The sequence below is a fragment of the Strix aluco genome, chromosome 23 (assembly GCF_031877795.1).
Source record: "Strix aluco isolate bStrAlu1 chromosome 23, bStrAlu1.hap1, whole genome shotgun sequence".
Classification (NCBI taxonomy): domain Eukaryota; kingdom Metazoa; phylum Chordata; class Aves; order Strigiformes; family Strigidae; genus Strix; species Strix aluco.
In genome coordinates this window covers 8,213,294-8,221,116 of record NC_133953.1, presented here as the reverse complement: position 1 = coordinate 8,221,116, position 7,823 = coordinate 8,213,294, and the positions used below count along the sequence as shown (strand labels likewise).

The 7,823-nt window shown below is 50.9% G+C and overlaps 1 pseudogene; it reads left to right on the top strand.

The window, feature by feature from the left end:
• The first annotated feature begins 2,648 nt into the window (after positions 1-2,648).
• Positions 2,649-4,494, top strand: LOC141933733 (ran-specific GTPase-activating protein pseudogene; annotated as a pseudogene).
• Positions 4,495-7,823: the final 3,329 nt, after the last annotated feature.

The window sequence follows — 7,823 nt, the reverse complement described above, 5'->3', positions numbered from 1 at the left end:
AGCAAAGAGGAGCACGGATCCAGCCTTTCTTCCCACTGCCAGAGGAATGGTGCCAGGGAAAGGGCCCAGAGCAGATCCCCACGGCGGGGCTATGATCTCCGGAGACGGTTCGTGGAGTACGGGGACTGCCACCACTCTGTGAGCAGGAGGAGCAGGAGGAGGAGGAGCAGAGCAAGTCCTCCACGTCAGGATCAACCCTCCGCGTCAACCCTGCCGAGGGGGACAGAGCGGAGCAGATCCCCACAGCGGGGCTATGATCTCCGGAGACGGTTCGTGAAGTACGAGGACTACCACCACTCTGTGAGCAGGAGGAGCAGGAGGAGGAGGAGCAGAGCAAGTCCTCCACATCAGGACCAACCCTTCGCATCAACCCTGCCGAGGGGGAGAGAGCGGAGCAGATCCCCACAGCGGGGCTATGATCTCCACAGCCGCTCTGTGGAAATCACAGAATATGACCCCTCAGCAAGGAGGAGGAGGAGGAGCAGGAGGAGGGGGAGGGTTTCAGTGCCCCAGAGACGCAGGTGAATCAACCACTCGGGGCAGTGTGGTGGTGACAGGGGCAGATCGTGGCCCTGCGTGAGGGCAGAGCACAACATCTGATCTCTGCAGTGCCGCAGAGGATGAGGAGAAGGAGGAGGAGGAGAAATCCGGGAAGGACGAGGAGAAGAAATCCAGGAAGCACCAAAACTGCCCCCAGCAGAGACCAAGCTGCACAAAGGGCACCAGCAGCCCACCCTGTCCCTCCTCCCAGTGCTGCCTCTAGCCAGGAAGAGCTCAGGGAGACCTTCCAGAGACTCGGACAGCTCTGCCGGCTGGCCCGCCTGCCCAGAGGTCCCTCGAGGAAGAAGCTTAATCCTTTTTCGGCTTTTGGGACTGCCTTGCTCCTTTGGGAGCCAAAGCCAGAATTAAAAACACTTGTTGGCCTTGCATGTGTAATTTACGGGGTGTTCTCTTCTCTGGGGGCTTGGGGGCAATTGGTGGAAATGCCCAGCGTGGGAGGTTTATGTTGTGGGATTTTGAAAGCTGTGTGCTCGCAGGTGCCCGTCTTCCAGTCTCTTCCTTCTCAATAGGGAGTTCACGTCACTGGAACAGAAATGGGCTGTATGAGCCAACAGCAAGGGGGACTGAAACGGTCTGAACGGCCGGGCCCAGAGGGCGCTGCTCAGTGGCACCAAGTGTAGTTGGAGGCCAGTAACTAGAGGTATCGTCCAGGGGTCAGTACTGGGTAATCAACAATCAACAGCTTCATTTCCAAGGCTTTTGAGATGCTTGTGTCTCTGTCCGGGAGACCTCAGTCCTCGGAGCAGGAGGAATAGTATACAGTCAACTTTAAGTTGAAAACTTCTTGTATGTAGGTCTAAAGCCACGAGGTCTAAATCCGACACCTGTAATTCTATCACTGGTTGGCTCGCATTCCTTTCTGGACATGAACGCCTCTCATGGTGAGTTAGTTGAGTTAGTTTAACAGGCCCAGGGAGCCTAGCAGTTCATGTAATGCATTAATATGAACCACGTTTATAGTAGTTGATCTCATTCAGATGAGGTTTAATTACTCAGAAAGAGCTCTTTTTGCTTACTAGCATGTGCATGCAAACAAACCACGTGTTCATAAGGAAGGTTAACATCCTTTTAGCTTCCTGTGCTCCCCGGCATGCCTGTATCCCATTTCTAAGTAGCATCTTACCATAAGCTAACAGAGATGCCTCAATATATAAAAAAAAGGGAAAATCCTGGAGTAGGGGGGAAGACTTAGTGTTAGTTAGAACTAATTAAAGTAAATGCAAGACAAAGCAAAACCATTCCCTTCTTGCGTGCTCTGACTGAACCTGACTGGGGCTGTGAGTAGCCATAGGGAGCTGGAAGCCTTGCAGCTCTCTGTACAAGTCCTCTCTCTCTCTCACCGTAAAAGCACCGCAGCCTCCGGTGCTTCTGGTGTTGGAGACACAATTAGCTTTGTTCTTAAAGCTAACTCAGGTCTTGGTCTAAAGTGTAGGGGTTTGGTTTGGTTTGGTTTGGTTTGGTTTGGTTTGGTTTGGTTTGGTTTTAAAGACACCTATTTCTATATGCTTTCCAAAGCAGAACCTGGATCTTAGTGTGGTAGGAATAAATCACTGGAAAGCTTGCCAATTATTGCTGAACGATAAAGCAGCAAAGTTAAAATTACTTAAGATTTTTTTGGAAAGGATGCCCGAAAGCTTATACTTTGAATATTTCTTCGTTGTCTTGCTCTTATGTTAGCCGTCACTCTACAGTTCCAGACCTGTGCTGCTGTCCTACTGTTACTACAGCCGAAGCAAGAAAGTTGGTCCTTTGTGGTTTAGTGTTACTATTCAGGAACTTCAAGGGTCCCTAGTTGGTGTTTCTCCCTAGAGGCTGCAGAAATGCAGAGGCTCGTGCCCATTGTTTTAGCGCTGGCAAGCACAGCTGTGATCCTTCCTGGATGAAATTTTGGTTTACCCAAGCTATCAGGTTTTAGGAATCCAGTGTAATTTAAATGTAGCCCCCCAGCACTGAGACTGGCCTTTTCCTCCTGTTTTCTGTCCCCATTCCCACTTGCTTTGTGTTACTTGCTGTTTAGTCTCCTGTTTGAAATGGGAGTCAATACCTGGACTGTCCGTTCTGGTTTTTGGAGGGTTGCGGCAGCAGCGGCGCGGGCTGCGGGAATGAGGTAAAGGCGCGAGGGGCGGGGGCGCGCGGCAGGAAGCTCGGCGGGCAGGCGGCAACGGCGAGCGGAGCGGAGCGAGCCCGGCCCCATGGCGGACACTAAGGAAACACATGAGGAGCATGATACTTCTACTGAAAATGCAGATGATTCTAACCATGATCCTCAGTTTGAGCCCATAGTTTCCCTTCCTGAGCAAGAAATAAAAACTCTGGAAGAGGATGAGGAAGAACTTTTTAAGATGCGAGCAAAGCTATTCCGGTTTGCGTCTGAGAATGACCTTCCAGAATGGAAAGAGCGAGGAACTGGTGACGTAAAACTCCTAAAACACAAGGAGAAGGGAACAATTCGCCTCCTCATGAGGAGGGATAAAACCCTGAAAATCTGTGCAAACCATTATATCACACCCTTAATGGAGCTGAAGCCTAATGCTGGGAGCGACAGGGCATGGGTCTGGAACACACGAACACACATGCTGACTTTGCAGATGAAAGCCCCAAGCCTGAACTTCCGGCAATCCGGTTTTTAAATGCAGAGAATGCACAGAAATTTAAGGCAAAATTTGAAGAATGCAGGAATGAAGTAGACAAGAGAGCAAAGAAAGCAGGCACAGACAAAAATGATAGTGCTGATAAAGTTGCTGAAAAGCTAGAAGAGCTTTCTGTAAAGGAAGAGAGCAGAGAATCTGAGAAGAAAGAGACCAAGGAAAAAACTGAAGAAAAGCAATAAATCATCTTGGGCCTTGCAGTTTTTCCCTTACTTTTTTTCTTTCTTTCTTCTTTTTTTTTTTTTTTATTTTTATTAATTTTTACAAGGGACTTTATAAGGAACTGAATTCAACATTCAGATTGTTTTTTCTAAGCTTTTGCCCTTTTGAAGATGTCTTCAGAAAATCCATTCCCCAGTCATGAAAATGTACTGTGCTAACTTTCTTTTCCATAGTGGAAACACTTATTTATAGTCATCCAAAAGAGTGAATAAAACAAACTTGTGAAATTTGTTATTTTTTATATTTTTGGTCACTCGCCGAGGAGACCAGCTCCAGTGCAGGTAAGCCCGCACTGGGGGGATTCGCGGCAAAAGGGACCGGAAAGGAGCTTTTTTGGGGGGCTTTTGAATCTTTTTGGGAGACCAAAAGGTGGCTAGCCGGCTCTAAGGAGACTGGCAAGCCGGTGGGCGGGCAGCTGAGGCGGCGTGGGCTGTGGGCGGAGCCAAGGGCCGGTGGCGCCTGTTTTGAACGAGGTGTAAACACACCAACGGTCACTCGCCCGAGGAGACCAGCTCACACCCCACCCCTCGGTAACGAGCTGGGAGGGCTACCGAGTTAGCGTGGGAGGAACCAGCACCACCCACCGTTAATTCGGTGATAAGAACCCTGTGGGAGGGCAGAGACCGAGCTCAGGGAGATCAGGTAGTATTTGACTAGGAGTGCATCTAGGCAGCTTGTAGGGCAGGGCTGAGACCCTGCCACTGGACAAGGTACATTTGGTCCCTGCAAGCAATTGATCAGTACCGGAGAGAGAGGAGGGAAGGAACAGCTCTGCAGGGAAGTGAGAGCGCCGTGTGTGGCAAACAGCACACAGGGGTTGGTTCTCTCCCGGCCAAGGACCATGGTCACAACACGACCCAGAGGCAAAGTCTTGAAGAATGTGGGAACTCAGACAGAGGTCCTGCACAAACAGGCGGCTGTGCAGGTCTCTGCTTGCCGAGAGTGCCTGAGCCTGGCACTAGAATCGGAGGGAGTCAGAGACACCGTCTGTGTGCGGTGTGATCAAGTAAATGATCTGCTCAGGCAGGTGATTGAATTGAGGGAGGAGGTAGAAAGGTTAAGAACGATCAAAGAGTGCGAAAATGAGATTGACTGGTGGAGCCACACTGAGTCAAAGACAACAGGTAGAGGCTCTACAAGAAATACATGGCTCCCTCCCCTCCTCTCACCAGGCAGAAGGAAGGCATGTGGAGGGCAGGGGGGAATGGAGTCAGGTCCTTCCTCGGAAAGGCAAGCGAAAACCTCCTCCACCCTCCTCACCTTCCCAGCTGTCATTATACAATAGGTATGAGGTGTTGGAACTAGACGGCCAGCCAACTGAAGATGGAAATGAGGACCCACCTGGTGAGTCATCTACCACTTATCTCTCAGCCCCAAAACTTATGACTTCTTCAAGTAAGAAGAAAAGGAGGGTAATTGTAGTGGGTGACTCTGTTCTGAGGGGTACAGAGGGCCCATGTGTCGACCAGACCCATACCATAGAGGTCTGCTGCCTCCCTGGGGCTCGGGTCAGAGATATTAAAAGGAAAATCACTAGTCTGGTGCGGCCCTCTGATTACTACCCCTTATTGGTTATCCAGGCAGGTATCAATGAGGTGGTAGAAAGAAGTCTTAAGTCACTCAAAAAGGACTTCACTGGGGTGGTTAATTGAAGGCTCGGGAGCTCAGGTCGTGTTTTCGTCAATCCCTCAAGTGGAAGGGAAAGCCACTGAGAGAGGGTGGAAAACGTATCTGATTAACACATGGCTCAGAGACTGGTGCCACCGTCGGAATTTTGGGTTCTTTGACCATGGCGAGGTTTATAAGGCACCTGGTCTGCTGGCGACAAATGAGAAAGGTGGGATGCAGCTGTCCCTGAGGGGAAAAAGGATTCTTGGGCAGGAGTTAGCAGGGCTTATTGACAGGGCTTTAAACTAGATATGAGGGGGGACGGGGAGATAACTGGGCGTGTTAGGAACAAGCTTAAGGGAAACGTGCCAAAGCTTGATGGTGGACTGGTGAGGGATCTCCCTCTGCCACTTCATTTGAGAGAAGGGAAAGATGTTCAGGAACCGTGGAAGCACCTGAGAAGGGTCTGGTAGGGAATGGGGCCCGTGCTCACCAGAGGGTGTTGGATTCATTAGCTCATCTCAAGTGCATCTACAGCAATGCACGCAGTATGAGCAACAAACAGGGGGAGCTTGAAGCCATAATGCAGCACGAGAACTATGACATAGTAGCTATAACAGAAACGTGGTGGGATGCCTCACACGACTGGAGTGCAGCAATTGATGGCTACAAGCTCTTCAGGAGGGACAGACAGGGAAGGAGAGGTGGCGGAGTGGCCCTATATGTAAGAGAATGCTATGAGAGCTCGGAAATCAAGTATAGTGATAACGGGGTTGAGAGCGTGTGGATCAGGTTAAGGGCCAATAAAGCAGATCTTGCTGTGGGAGTCTGCTATAGACCTCCCAACCAAAGCAGTGAGGTGGATAAAGCTTTCTACAGTTTGGAGAAATCTCGTGGTCTCTTGCCATTGTTCTTGTGGGGGACTTTAACCTCCCGGATATCTGCTGGGATCACAACACAGCGGAGAAGGAACAATCCAGGAGGTTCCTGGAATGTGTGGAGGATAACTTCCTCATACAGCTGGTGAGTGAACCGACCAGGGAAGGTGCCCTCCTGGACCTGCTTCTTGTGAACAGGGAAGAGCTTGTGGGGGAGGTAAAGGCTGGAGGCCGTCTAGGGTGTAGCGATCATGAGATGATCGAATTTTTGATCCCTCGAGAAACAAAGAGAGGGGTTAGTAAAACTGCCACCTTAGACTTCCGGAGGGCGAACTTCGACCTGTTCAAGAGACCGGTTAACAAAATCCCTTGGGAGGCTGCCTTGAAGGAAATGGGAGTCCAGGAAGGCTGGACATACTTCAAGAGCGAAGTCATAAAGGCACAGGAGCGGGCTGTTCCCGTCTGCCGGAAAACAAGCAGGAGGGGAAGGAGACCGGCCTGGCTAAACAGGGACCTTTGGCTGGATCTCAAGAACAAAAGAAGAATCTATCGCCTTTGGAAGAGGGGCCAGGCCTCTCATGAAGACTATAAAGTCGTAGTGAAGTTATGCAGGGAGAACATTAGGAGAGCCAAAGTGCAGCTAGAGCTCAACTTGGCTGCAGCTGTTAAGGATAACAAAAAATCTTTCTATAAATTCGTCAACAGCAAGAGGAGGATTAGAGAAAATCTCCCTCCCCTACTGGATGCAGAGGGAAACATGGTAACTAAGGATGAGGAAAAGGCTGAGGTGCTCAACGCTTACTTTGCCTCAGTCTTTAGCCCTGGAACTGGCTGTTCCCTGGACACCCAGCCTCATGAGCTGGGAGATGGGGAGGGGAAGCAGATTGAGGTCAGCACAGTTGAACAGGAGGTGGTCAGAGACCCGCTACACCACTTGGATGCACACAAGTCTGTGCGACCGGATGGGTTACACCCAAGGGTGCTGAGGGAGTTGGCAGATGTGCTCGCCAAGCCGCTGTCCATGATTTACCTGAAGTCATGGCTAACTGGGGAGGTCCCACTGGACTGGAGGGTGGCAAATGTGACACCCATCTACAAGAAAGGCAGGAAGGAGGATCCAGGTAACTGTAGACCTGTCAGTCTGACCTCGGTGCCAGGGAAGGTCATGGAGCAGGTCATCTCGGGTGCCATTAAAAGTCATATAATGGACAACCAGGGGATCAGGCCTAGTCAGCATGGGTTTGTGAAAGGCAGGTCCTGCCTGACAAACCTGATCTCCTTCTACGACAGGGCGACCCGCTTATTGGATGAGGGAAAGGCTGTGGACGTTGTCTACCTTGACTTTAGTAAGGCCTTTGACACCGTTTCCCACAGCATTCTCCTGGCAAAACTGACTACTCGCAGCTTGGATGGGCACACGCTTCGCTGGGTAAAAAACTGGTTGGATGGCCGGGCCCAAAGAGTTGTGGTGAACAGAGTTAAATCCGGTTGGCGGCCGGTCACGAGTGGTGTCCCCCAGGGCTCGGTTTTGGGGCCACTCCTCTTTAACATCTTTATTGATGATCTAGATGAGGGGATCGAATGCACCCTCCGTAAGTTTGCAGACGACACCAAGTTGGGTGGGAGTGTTGATCTGCTCGAGGGTAGGGAGGCTCTGCAGACGGATTTGGACAGGCTGGAGCGATGGGCTAAGGCCAGCTGTATGAGTTTTAATAAGGCCAAATGCCAGGTGCTGCCCTTGGGCCACTACAACCCCAGCAGCGCTACAGGCTTGGGGAGGAGTGGCTGGAGAGCTGCCAGTCAGAGAGGGACCTGGGGGGGTTGATTGACAGCCGGCTGAACAGGAGCCAGCAGTGTGCCCAGGTGGCCAAGAAGGCCAATGGCATCCTGGCTTGTATCAGCAATA